Source organism: Marmota marmota, unplaced genomic scaffold (genome assembly GCF_001458135.2).
Source record: "Marmota marmota marmota unplaced genomic scaffold, marMar, whole genome shotgun sequence".
Lineage (NCBI taxonomy): Eukaryota > Metazoa > Chordata > Mammalia > Rodentia > Sciuridae > Marmota > Marmota marmota.
In genome coordinates, this window is record NW_025999945.1 from 7,536,153 (window position 1) to 7,548,047 (window position 11,895).

Genomic DNA, 11,895 nt, shown 5'->3' on the forward strand with positions numbered 1-11,895 from the left:
TAGCTGGGTCAAATGGTATTGTGAAACCTCCTGCTTCACTCTCTTGCTAAGGGTCTATTTTTCTAAATGAGTTTCATGATCGCTTTTTCTATTTCTATGAGGAATGACATTGGGGTTTTAAGTGGAATCGCATTGAATCTGTATGGTGCTTTGAGTAGTATGACCATTTTGACAATATTAATTCTGCCTATCCAAGAGCACAGGAGATCTTTCCATCTTGTAAGGTCTTTTTTAATTTCTTTCTTTAGTGTTCTGTGGTTTTCATTGTAGAAGTCTTTCACCTCTTTTGTTAAATTGATTCCCAAGTATTTTTTTTTTTGACACTATTTTGAATGGAGTAGTTTTCCGAATTTCTCATTCAGTGGATTCATCATTAATGTATAGAAATGCATTTAATTTGTGGGTATTGATTTTATATCAATACTACTTTTCTGAATGCATTTCTTAATTCTAGAAGTTTTCTGGTGGAATTTTTTGGATTCTCTAAGTATAGAATCTTGTCACTGGCAACTAATGATAATTTCAGCTCTTTTCCTATTTGTCTTCCTTTAATTTCTTTAGTCTAATTGCTCTGTCTAGAGTTTCAAGGATTATACTGAATAGCAGTGGTGAAGATTTAATCAATGAAAATTTCAGGGAAAGCCTGCATTAAGCAAGTCTGTTGGTGCCATTTGTTTCCAACAGCATGTGCTCACTTCATGTCTTGGTGCAATTATTATAATTTGGTAGGAGAGGGCAAAATCCATGCAAATTAATATTCCATTGTCTCTCACGCTCTCCTGGTAGGACAGACGGGAGATACTGTCAATTGGATATTTTTCTCATTTTCATTCTGACTAGACCAATGTACTGCCAGGGTTGAGCTGCTGTAGGGTTCTATGAGGGGAGTTCTGGTGGCAGAAGTTTAGGTCTAATTCAGCCTTAGGGACTTTTCTGGGTGGTATCTGCTCTGGCGAGATTAAACACACCCCTAAGTTCTGACAGATGCTAATCTCTGTTGGGAGTCTGGATCTCAAGAGTCTTCCAAGAATTCTTCTTGCAGGGCAGGGGATCCAGTCCTACACAGGTCTCTTACATTCCACTGCCCACAAATATGGTCTTCCCAGTCTTAATCCTTGCCTAACTTTTCAGTTTCCTGATTCTCTTCCACTGATCATGTGAGCCATGAGCTGCCAGACTCAGAGGGAAAGTAAAGCACTCCCCTCTTTATCTCTGATTTGAATCACCCTGGGAACAACCTCTTCTGCCCCTGTTTTACTTCCATTCTGCTGGGTACATCATAGGTCACATGATAGGCCCTTTCCAGGAGATGATGGCAATGTTTACAGTCATCTCCTGGAGTCCTGCAGCAGCAAACTGCAGTGTGGCCTCCTCAGGATGGCTCCCCACCTCAGCTTTCCACTTGCCACTTGAGAAGCACAGAACACTTTTCAAACATTAGTTTGTTGGGCAGCCTCTGGATCAGCTGAGCTCAAGCTACTTATCTGTACTACAGATTTTTTGTGTGTGCCAAGTTTATGTCTTGTGTTTCTCCCTCTGTTTGTATAATTCTCCTCTGCAGTGGACCAGCACCAACATTGCTGCTGCAATCGGCTTGGCTCCAGTCTACTCTTACTTGTTCTTTGTTCAATGCACCAGAATTTCTGAGTCTCCAAGAGACTCTGACTGTCTGGTATTGAGTTTCAGTGAATTCCTTCTTTCACCCACCTTGCTGAGAAAAGGTTATTTACCACTGTGTGAATCCCTAGCCATGTAGCTACTGGAAATGCAGTGTTCCTCTAATCCACCATCTTGAATCTTCGTCTGCTGGTGCTCTTTGGTGTAACTAAGCCTGGATGGCAACATATCTGTTAACATCAAGATTTACTATTTTATGCCCACTGTTAAGACCTTTCCTTAGAAAAAGTTCCTTCCAAAATACTACTGCTGCTCATAGACAATGTACCTGGTCATACAAGAGCTTTGATGGTGATATAAGGTGAGATGAACATTATTTTGATGCCTGCTAACAATGTCCTTCTGCAGCCCATGGAACAAAGGGTAATTTCAACTTTTAAGTCTTACTGTTTAAGAAAAATATTTTGGAAGACTATCTCTGTTATAGACTGTGATTCCTCTGATGGATTTCAGCAAAGTAAATTGAAGACTTACTTTTTGGAAAGGATTCACTATTTAGCTATCATCAGAACATTTTTGATTCATGGAAGGGGGCCAAAATATCAACATTAACAGGAATTTGGAAGGAATTGATTCCAAATCCTCATGGACGACTTTGAGAAGTTTAATACTTCAGTGGATGCAGTAACTGCAAATGTAGTAGAAATAACAAGTTAATCAGAATTAGAAATGGAAATTGAGGATATAACTGAATTGTTGCAAACTCACGCTAAAACGTTAATGGATAAGGAGTTTCTTTTTATGGATGAGCAAAGAAAATAGTTCCTTGGGATAGAATCTGCTCCCAGTGAATATAATGTGAAGATTGTTGAAATGACAATGAAAGATTTAGAATATTACAAAAACTTTGCTGATAGAGCAGCCGCAAGGTTTTAAAAAGTATTAATGCCAATTTTAAAAGAAGTTCCACTGTGCCTAAAATGTTAGCCAGCAACATACTATGCAATAGAGAACTCCTTCATGAAAGTAAGGGTAAATTGATGTGTCAGACTTCATTATTGTCCTATTTTTAAAATAGTGCCATGACACTATCTCAACCTTCATCAACCACCATCCTTAACAGTGAGCAGCCATGAACATCAAGACAAGACCCTTCTTCAATAAAAATACTAAAACTGACAGAAGTCTCAGATGATCCTTACCAGTTTTAGTGAGCAACTATTTTCAAGTAAGGTATGCATTGTTATTTAGACATAATGTTATTGCCATTTAATAGACTATAGTACAGGGGATGTGGCTCAAGCGGTAACGCACTCGCCTGGCATGCACAGGGCGCTGGGTTCGATCCTCAGCACCACATAAAAATAAAGATGTTGTGTCCACCAAATAATAAAAAATAAAAAAATAAAAAAATAGACTATAGTACAGTGTAAATCTAATTTTTATGTGAACTGGGAAACCAAAATATTCATTCAACTCACTTTATTGCAGTATTTGCTTTATTATGGTGGTCTGGAAATGACCCTGCAATATCTCCAAGGTATATAAGTCCAGTTGGTTTTAGCTTGGTCAACTCCCCCAAGCAGTGTCTAATCTCCAGGAAAGGAGGAAAATTGCCTCAATTAAAAACTGCAGCAACGTGGTAGAGCATAAAAGAACAACTGCATAAAAAGGCTTCCTGGGGAGATTGGCATAACTGAGACTTCTGGAGACAGCTAGGAATAAAGAAGCACAGGGACTGTTCATATCAGTCTCACAGAAAGTATCTTAGCTATCCCCAGCAGCCTGCTCTGTGGACTTTGGCAGCTTTTGCTCTGATGACCTCAGTGGACCCAAGGAAGCTGCAAACTCTTTGCAGAGTTCTTTTAGTAATCCATCCAGGTATCCACATGGACCCCAGCAGCTGCTCAACAGAGGTCATCAGCAGCTTTTGTCACTGAGGTAACCCAGAGCAATGGCCACCAGAGATCCCCGTAGAGGACAATACTGCTGCATTCCTCCACCCACAAGAAGGGGAAATTCAGGTACCAACCCCATCAACTAGGGGCTTATCTGAGTGCTAAGTTGTTACCTATGCTGTGGGAACACCTGTCCCTGTGCAGCTGTCATTGCTGCCCCAGACCTCAGAGTCCCTGTTGTTGATCCACAGGCATCTGGCTGTATGGCCACTCCATAGAATTCAGAGCAATATGCGTCAGACACTGGTGAGCTGTTACTACAAGCATGCCTGTGAGCCAGGTCTGTCACCAAGAGGTATTCTTTCTGCTAAGAATTTCCTGGTGGGAGAAAATCAGATCATGAAAACTCTAATAGCTTTCTCTGCCTTGCTGCAAACACCCGCAACCTTAGCCACTGAGGTCCCTGCAATCTTCAGCATCAGTGACCTCAGCTAATGGAGCTGCAGTAGACTCAGAAACATGCTCCCAGTGGAACCAAATGAGGTCATCCCATCTGGTTCACAGCATATCTTAAGATAGTTAAGAAGACTAAGACATCCAAGTATCTGTTCCAACTGCTAGAAAAGATAGTTAGGAAGAAATGAGAGGGAGGGGCTGAGAAGGGTGCTGAACCACCCCCTTGTGGTTCTGCAAGTGTACATCTTATGCCATTGTGGTCCTAACAGGTAGGATGACTTTCCATTATGAGGAAAAATAGAGGAACAAACCATCTCCCTCTTATATTAAAAAATGTTAGGCATAAGCAGGACCTGAAAAATTGTGTCCCCAAATGACCTGGATTCATTGTAATATCATTTACATCATGGTTTTGCTCTCTCTTGTAGGCTCTGCTTATGTAGTTCTGGGTTAGTACTGGTACATTGGGCATCGAGTTACCTAACATGTATGTGTCAATCAAATGACCTAGCAAGATAAATAGGGACCTAATTTATATCCTCACTGGCATAAGAATAATCACAGATGCAGGTAGAGGTGCTCATCACCTTTTGACACAGACTGCTCCACTTCCTTTGGGGTGTACTTCCTTGCTTTGCTAATAAACTACAAACAACTGTTTCTTAAACTGCTTATTAGAGTCTGAATTACTGAATCTTTCTGCTAGACAGACAAAAACCTAGGACCTCCAGCAGTTGTGTAACACCATGCAGCCAGTAACACAACCTCAGTAATAAGAAACTTAAAGTCAGTAACAAGAGGAAAACCGGAATGTTAACAAATACGTAAAAATTAAAAATCAAATCCTCAAATAGTCAATGAGTCAAAGAAGAAATCAAAATACCAGAAAGGGAAAAAAAATACCAGAAGGCAAATTAAAATTAAACAACATACCAAAACGAAAGCAATACAGCAAAAGCAGTACTAAGAGGGAAGTTTATAGTGATAAATACCTCCATTCAAAAAGAAGAAAGATCACAAATAAACTTTATACCTCAAGGAACTAGAAAAAGAACAAACAAATCCCAAAGTTAGCAGAAGGGAAAAAAATAACAGATCAGAGCACAAAGAGAGATTTAAAAAATAGTAAAAAGAACGACAAAATATACTTTATTTTTGAAAAGAAATAAAATTGGCAAATCTTTAATTAGACTAAGAAAATGAGAGAGAAGACAAATAAAATCAGAGATGTAAAAGGGACATTACAAGTGAAACCACAGAAATAGAAAAGATCACAAGAGACTACAATGAACAATTATAAGCCAACAAATTGGATAACCTGGAACAAATGGATAAATTCCTAGGCACATATAATCTACCAAGACCCATAATGAATGGAAAATCTGAACAGAACAATAATAAGTAATGAGCTTCAATCAGTAATAAAAATCTTCCCATCAAAGCAAATCCAAGGACCTAATGTCTTCATTGCTAAATTCTACCAAACATTTAAAGAAGCAATATCAACACTTCTCAAGATCCTTCTAAAAACTGAAAAGAGAATACTTTCAAACTCATTTTAAGAGCACTACTTAGACACTAAAGTTAGACAAAACCACGACAAGAAAAGAAAAATTATAGGCCTCCAACCCTGGTAAAATACATGCAAAAATTCTCAGAAAATACCAACAGACTGAATTCAGTGACATGAAAAGGATCACCTATCATGATCAAATGGGATTTTATCCCAGGATGTAAAGACAGTTCTACATATACAAATAAATAAATATAATGCATTAGCAGAATAAAGAACAAAAACCATATTATCATATTAATAGATGCAGAGAAAGAATTTGTCAAAATTTAATATCTCTTCATGATAAAAACCCTCACCAAGTTAGGTGTTGAAGGAATGTATCTCAACACAATAAAAACCATATAGGACAAACATACAACTAGCATCATACCCAGTAGGAAAAATTGAAAACTTTCCCTCTATCAAGAACAAAACAAGGATGCCCAGTCACCACTTTTATTCAACATAGTATTGGAAGTCCTAGTCAGAACAACTAGGCAAGAGAAAGAAAGAGAATGCACCCAAAATCAGAAAGAGAGGTACCAATTGTCTTTGCAGACAATATGATCATTTATATAGACAACCCCCAAAACTGTTAGACCCCCAAAACCATTGAGATCAAAAAACTCAGTAAAGTTGGAAGTTATAAAACCAACCTACAAAATCCAGCTGTATTTCTGTACAGCAGTAGTGATCTACCCAAAAACAGAAATCAAGAAAACAATCCTGTTTGCAAGATAATTTTAAACATGTAAGAATAAACTTAATCAAGAAGATAAAAGATTTAGACATGATCAAAATTGAAGAAGACATAAATATATTCCACATTGTCCAATGTTCAAACACTGGAAGAATTAAACAGTCCATATTATTCAAAGTGATCTACAGATTCAATGTAATACTTATAAAAATGGATGAAGTTGGAGAATATTATGCTAAGCGAAATGAGCCAAATCCAAAAAAACTAAAGGTCAAATATTTTCTCTGATATGCAGATGCTAATTCACAATAAGAGGGGAAGGCACCTAGGGAAGAATAGAGGTACTTTGGATTAGGCAGAGGGAAGTGAAAGGTGGGGAAGGGGTATGGGAGTAGGAAGAATAGAATGAATCGAACATTATTACTCTATGTGCATATATGAATACACAGCTGGTATAACTCTACAACATGTACAACCAGAAGAAGGAGAAGCTATACTCCATTTGTGTATGATGTATGAAAATGCACTCTGACCCACTGCACCATGATGCATGCACCAGGCCGACCGACTTGGCACTGCCAGGGTGCGCTTGCAGGACAGCTCAACTCGGCTTTGCCATGCTGCGCATTCGGTCGGCCTGACTTGCTCCGCCATGATGCGCATGCTGTACAGAAACTTGGATCCGTCGTGACAGCCTTCAGAGCACTATGAGAAAAGAGAATCTCCTTATCTCTCCCCATTGGTGAGTGGGAAAACTGGATTCACACCCAAGCATTCTCTGGCTTTGGAGTGCCTGCAGTTAATCCCTCTGACTGCCTCTGTGTGGCCATGGTTTTGTGGAATTTATGTTCAGGCTCAGTGAGGGCAGGTTGATGATCATTTGATTCTGTCAACTCCCAGAAGAGCAGGTATGATGGCTAAATTTCTTACCTGCGAAGATCACTAACTACATTAATCTTAGTCCAGCATTAAAATTAATATTAGAGTATTATTCATGAAAAAGCTATTGTTTATTTACCATATGATATTCAATATTTTTATCCTTAACATTTAAACTTAAAAATTTATATTTAATTTGTACTTATATTTTATAAGAAAAAATGCTGTCATTGATTTCTGAATGTGGTTATTGGGTTTATTTCTGCACTATTTGTGGTATAAAGTAATGGATTTGAAATGTGTCTCTTTACGTATATCCAGTGACTAGTTGGGCCTTTATTGCCTAGTGAACTGATTTGGAAATGGCTCTTTAACTGCCCCTGGCGCCTGCAGTGAATGTGCCCGGTGTCCCCTCCTGGGCCCTGGATTCCACTTCCCCTCTGCTCCTGCTGCAGCGGCAGCTGCCTCCAGGCCCTGAGCCGCCTGCAGAGTCCAAGGCTGGAAGGCACTGCTCTGGGGCTATGGCTGTAACTGCAACAGCTGCCAGTGCACCCTTTTATTCTGCTGCTGGCTCCTTCCCCTCAGGCGTTTAGGGCCGCCATTACCTGCTGTGGGCCTGCACCGGCCTCCCCCCTGCAGTCACCTCAGCAGCAGTCCCCGCCTCCTCCTACCCGGCTCTGCACACTGCTCTGCTACTGGTACCACAGTGGATGGTGGCCTCCAAGGGCTCTGCGTAGAGCTACATCCAGGAGTCCAAAACTACCTACCTGGACGACTTTATACCACTCCCTGAGTATGAATTGGCCCCAACCAAGTTAGGAGAGCAGGTAGATGATGTTTATCTCATTTGAGGTCAAGGGGTGCTTTTGTCATATACTGTGGAAGATGTGCTTACCTTTTTCTCAGACTACAGAATCTGCAATAGTGAGAATGGAATACATTTCCTTTTAAATAAAGATAGGAAACAAAGGGGTGATGCCTTAATTGAAATGGAGTCAGAACAGAATGTGCAGAAAGCCTTAGACAAGCACCATATGTATATGGGTCAGCCATATGTGGAAGTATATGAGATAAATAATGAAGATGTGGATGCCTTAATGAAGAACCTACAGGTCAAGTCGTCACCTGTGGTGAATGATGGTGTAGTTCATTTAAGAGGACTTCCTAATAATTGCAATGGGAAAGACATCATAGACTTTTTTTTTTTTTTTTTTTTTTTTTTTTTGGTGGTGCTGGGGATTGAACCCAGGGCTTTCTGCATGCTAGATAAGCACTCTACCAACTGAGTTGTTTCCCCAGCCCCCAGTCATAGACTTCTTTGCAGGACTGAATATAGTGGACATTACTTTTGTGATGGACTATAGAGGGAGAAGAAAAACAGGGGAAGTATATGTGCAGTTTGGAGAATCAGAAATGGCCAACCAAGAAATTGTAACTTTATATAGAGATATTTACAAGCAGAAGGAATGAAGTTCGAACCCATGTTGGCTATCATAAGGGAAAGAAAATGGCATCTTCTCCTACTGCTAAGTATATAATTGAGCCAGAAATGGTCTTTGAAGAACATGAAGTAAATGAAGACACTTGACCCATGACAGGTTTTGAAAAATTGCCTAAGGAGATTTCAGAAAAGTTTCCAGAGGGTGTTGATTTTGGAACTATGCCTTCATTGCATTTTGTCCACATGAGAGGATTACCTTTTCAAGCTAATGCCCAAGACATTATAAATTTTTTTGCTCCCCTGAAGCCTGTGAGAATCACCATGGAATACAGTTCTAGTGGAAAGGCTACTGGAGGAGCTGATGAGCACTTGGATACCCATGTGGATGCTGTTGCAGCTATGCTCAAGGATAGGTCCCATGTTCACCATTGATGTCCAAAAGGAAAATAAAACCTCCAGGGACTCCAGATAGTAAAGATGAAGCAAGAAGCATTTCATTTGCACATCTTTCTTGGACATGGGCTATCAAGTTTCTGTTAATTGGCAGCAACTGCTGCAAGAGAAAGGATTTTGGGTTTGGGGTTAATGCTTCTAAGAAAAATTCATACTGAACTGTTGAGAAGGAGAAAGATTCAATTTGGTATTATGAAATAAACCACAAATCTTAAATTTTTGTTTAAACTGTTCAGGATCTGATTAAGAAAACCTGATTACTTCTTTTTTAATATAATTAAGCAGTTTGTTTTTATAGAGGATATGTTATCCATTGTAAAGACTACATATATTTATTCAGTACTATCTTTATAATCTTTTTCTCATTTAAAAAATAATCTGTTCAAGGTTTTGATTTTGCCTATGATTTGAGAACTCTGATGTAAAGCTTCTTATGAATGAATAATGTTTTATTGTAACCAAACACTCACCAAAGCAAGGAAAGGTTTCAGACCTTTTAACCACTATGGTATGGCAGAATAGTTTTAATTTTAGCTATATTTGATTATTTAGATAGGGGTAGCAATTAAAATAAATAAATACCACAGGTTAGTGAGTATAAATGACAAATTGGCAGTTTTATGTCTTTAGAAATAGTTTGACTTTCTAAACCTTGTGATTAAAGGCATTTAATATAGGTACCTGTCTGCTTAGGGGGAAGGCTAGTCTCAATTTAAAAGTTGACCCCCCTCTTTTTTTTTTTTTTTTTGGTTTTAGGTAAATCTTAAGAGTGTTTGTTAAATTTTGAAACTGTAAAGTGATTGTCAAAATAGTCCAGACTTGGAGGGACATTAATGGCTTCACTGATTTAAACCAGCTCTAGACAGGAGAAAATCTGTCTCCTCATTTGATTTTTCAGTGCAGTAGCATATCCCATATTTTAGAACAAGTAGGGGTGCCTTGCTTTAAATAAAAATAGCATTTAATGTAAAAAAAATGCACTCTACTGTCATGTATAACTAATTAGAACAAAAAAAATCGATGAAAAAAATATTACAGTAAATCACATTATTTAAGCATTCATCTAACTTACACATATATAAGCAAACACGAAGAGATAAAGAGAGGACAAGTAAAAATGTGTAAAGTCAGACAATTCAACTTAGGTTCCCTGCAAACAATGAGAATGAAAGAAGAGAATTCCATCTTTTGTTCTTCATTCATTTTTGATAACAGTGGGCCCTGTAGGAGTGCAAGCATTTCAAAGCACTAAATTTGGGTCTTGGTAATCAAAAAGATTCTTTGCCTAAGGTGGCCTCAAATATGAATTTACCACTTTGCCTACTACCCAACTGATGAACTGGTCACTTCCTTCAAAGCTGGAGATTTTAACCTGGCTGTGTTGGACTCACTAAACAAAGATTTTCAAAGGAAAATGTGACTAGATGTAATGCTCACATTCTGGGATCAAATTAAAGACTATACCTTGAATACAAGATTAGTTTTCCTAGTATATTTTGTTTTATATTAACTATAAGATACTGATGAGCAACTGAAAAATTACTAATTCTTAAGAAAGGATTCAAATGCAAGGGATTTTATTTATAAAAAGTCCCAGAACTAAGATATAGGGTTATTTTTTAAAACTGTGCTTGAAATTCTTTTTTAATTGCCTATGTCAAGTTATTATTTAATAACTTGCTTTGAGATGTGGAAATTAACATTTATACTTCCTTTTACCCTGCCTCCCTCATTCCCACTATTTATTATTCATATAACAATTTTATATTGTCAAGGTTTGTATCATTACAGTGTGTTCTACAGACATAATTCTCCATTGTTTTCTGGTCTCTGTTTCCATGGGTTCTACCACTACTCCACACATCATGACATACTCATTCATCTCTGGAGGTCTGAATTTTGTCAACAAGTAGATATTTCAGGACTCATCAGCCGGCTTGTGGAAAGCCGGTGGTGGCAGTTGAGGCTCTGAGGGTTTTTCCTGAGAGGCTGTTTTGTTTGGCGTGTGTGGTTCTAAAAATAAAGTTAGTTTCTTTTGACAAGTGGCTCCTGATTGTGCCCAGCCAGACTGCGGCATTTGGTGGCTCGCACGGGGAACGACTGAGGGTAAGTGAAACTGCTCGCCCCTGAGGGCAGGGCGAGAGGATGGGTAGCCATTTTAAGATTCCTCTTTTATTTTGCTTCACTTTTGTTTTAAGTTGCCTGTCCCTGGAGATGAGTGAGACGGAAGAAAAACCGCTCACATCTGAGGAAAAACTATTTACGTCTGAGGAACAGATAGGGAGAAAGGACGGATGCACATGTCAGGAGGATAGAAAGGCTATAATGACTTTTTGTTGTTCCCTTTTTATTTCATTCTGTCTCGGTTTTGTTTGGCGTCATCTTGTTGGGTTGTATTATACTAGAAATATGGGATCAGAAATTAGCAAAAAACAAACTGAAAGAGTGTTAAGTAAATTGTTAGAGGAAGGAGGCATCTCAGTAAAATCAAGAACAGTCAGGGCATACGTTGATACAATACAAAAATGTAGCCCATGGCTTTTTAAGGAGGAGTTGTTAAATATATCACAATGGAACCATCATGGTGAAGATTTAAAAAGAATAGAAAAGAAAAGCCCAGGGACTCTGCCAGTTGGGACATTGCCATTGTGGACGTTCGTATCTTGTTTGCTTAGTCCAAAGCCTTCAGTTCAGACAATGGTAGAGGAAGGAGAAGACATAATGATTCAAGTAAAAGAGAAGGTCTCTCAAGTTAGTCAGACAGAGGAAAAGATTCAAGTAAAAGAGAAGGCCTCTCAAGCTAGTCAGACAGAGAAAGAAAGTGTAAAACAGAAAAAGCCATCAGGGGGAAAGTTACAACAGGAGACTGCTACTAACACCTTTCTATCACCAGAGG

General features: G+C 38.6%; 1 pseudogene; it reads left to right on the plus strand.

Moving 5' to 3' along the window:
• Positions 1-6,776: 6,776 nt before the first annotated feature.
• LOC107154404 lies at positions 6,777-8,978 on the plus strand (annotated as a pseudogene).
• Positions 8,979-11,895: the final 2,917 nt, after the last annotated feature.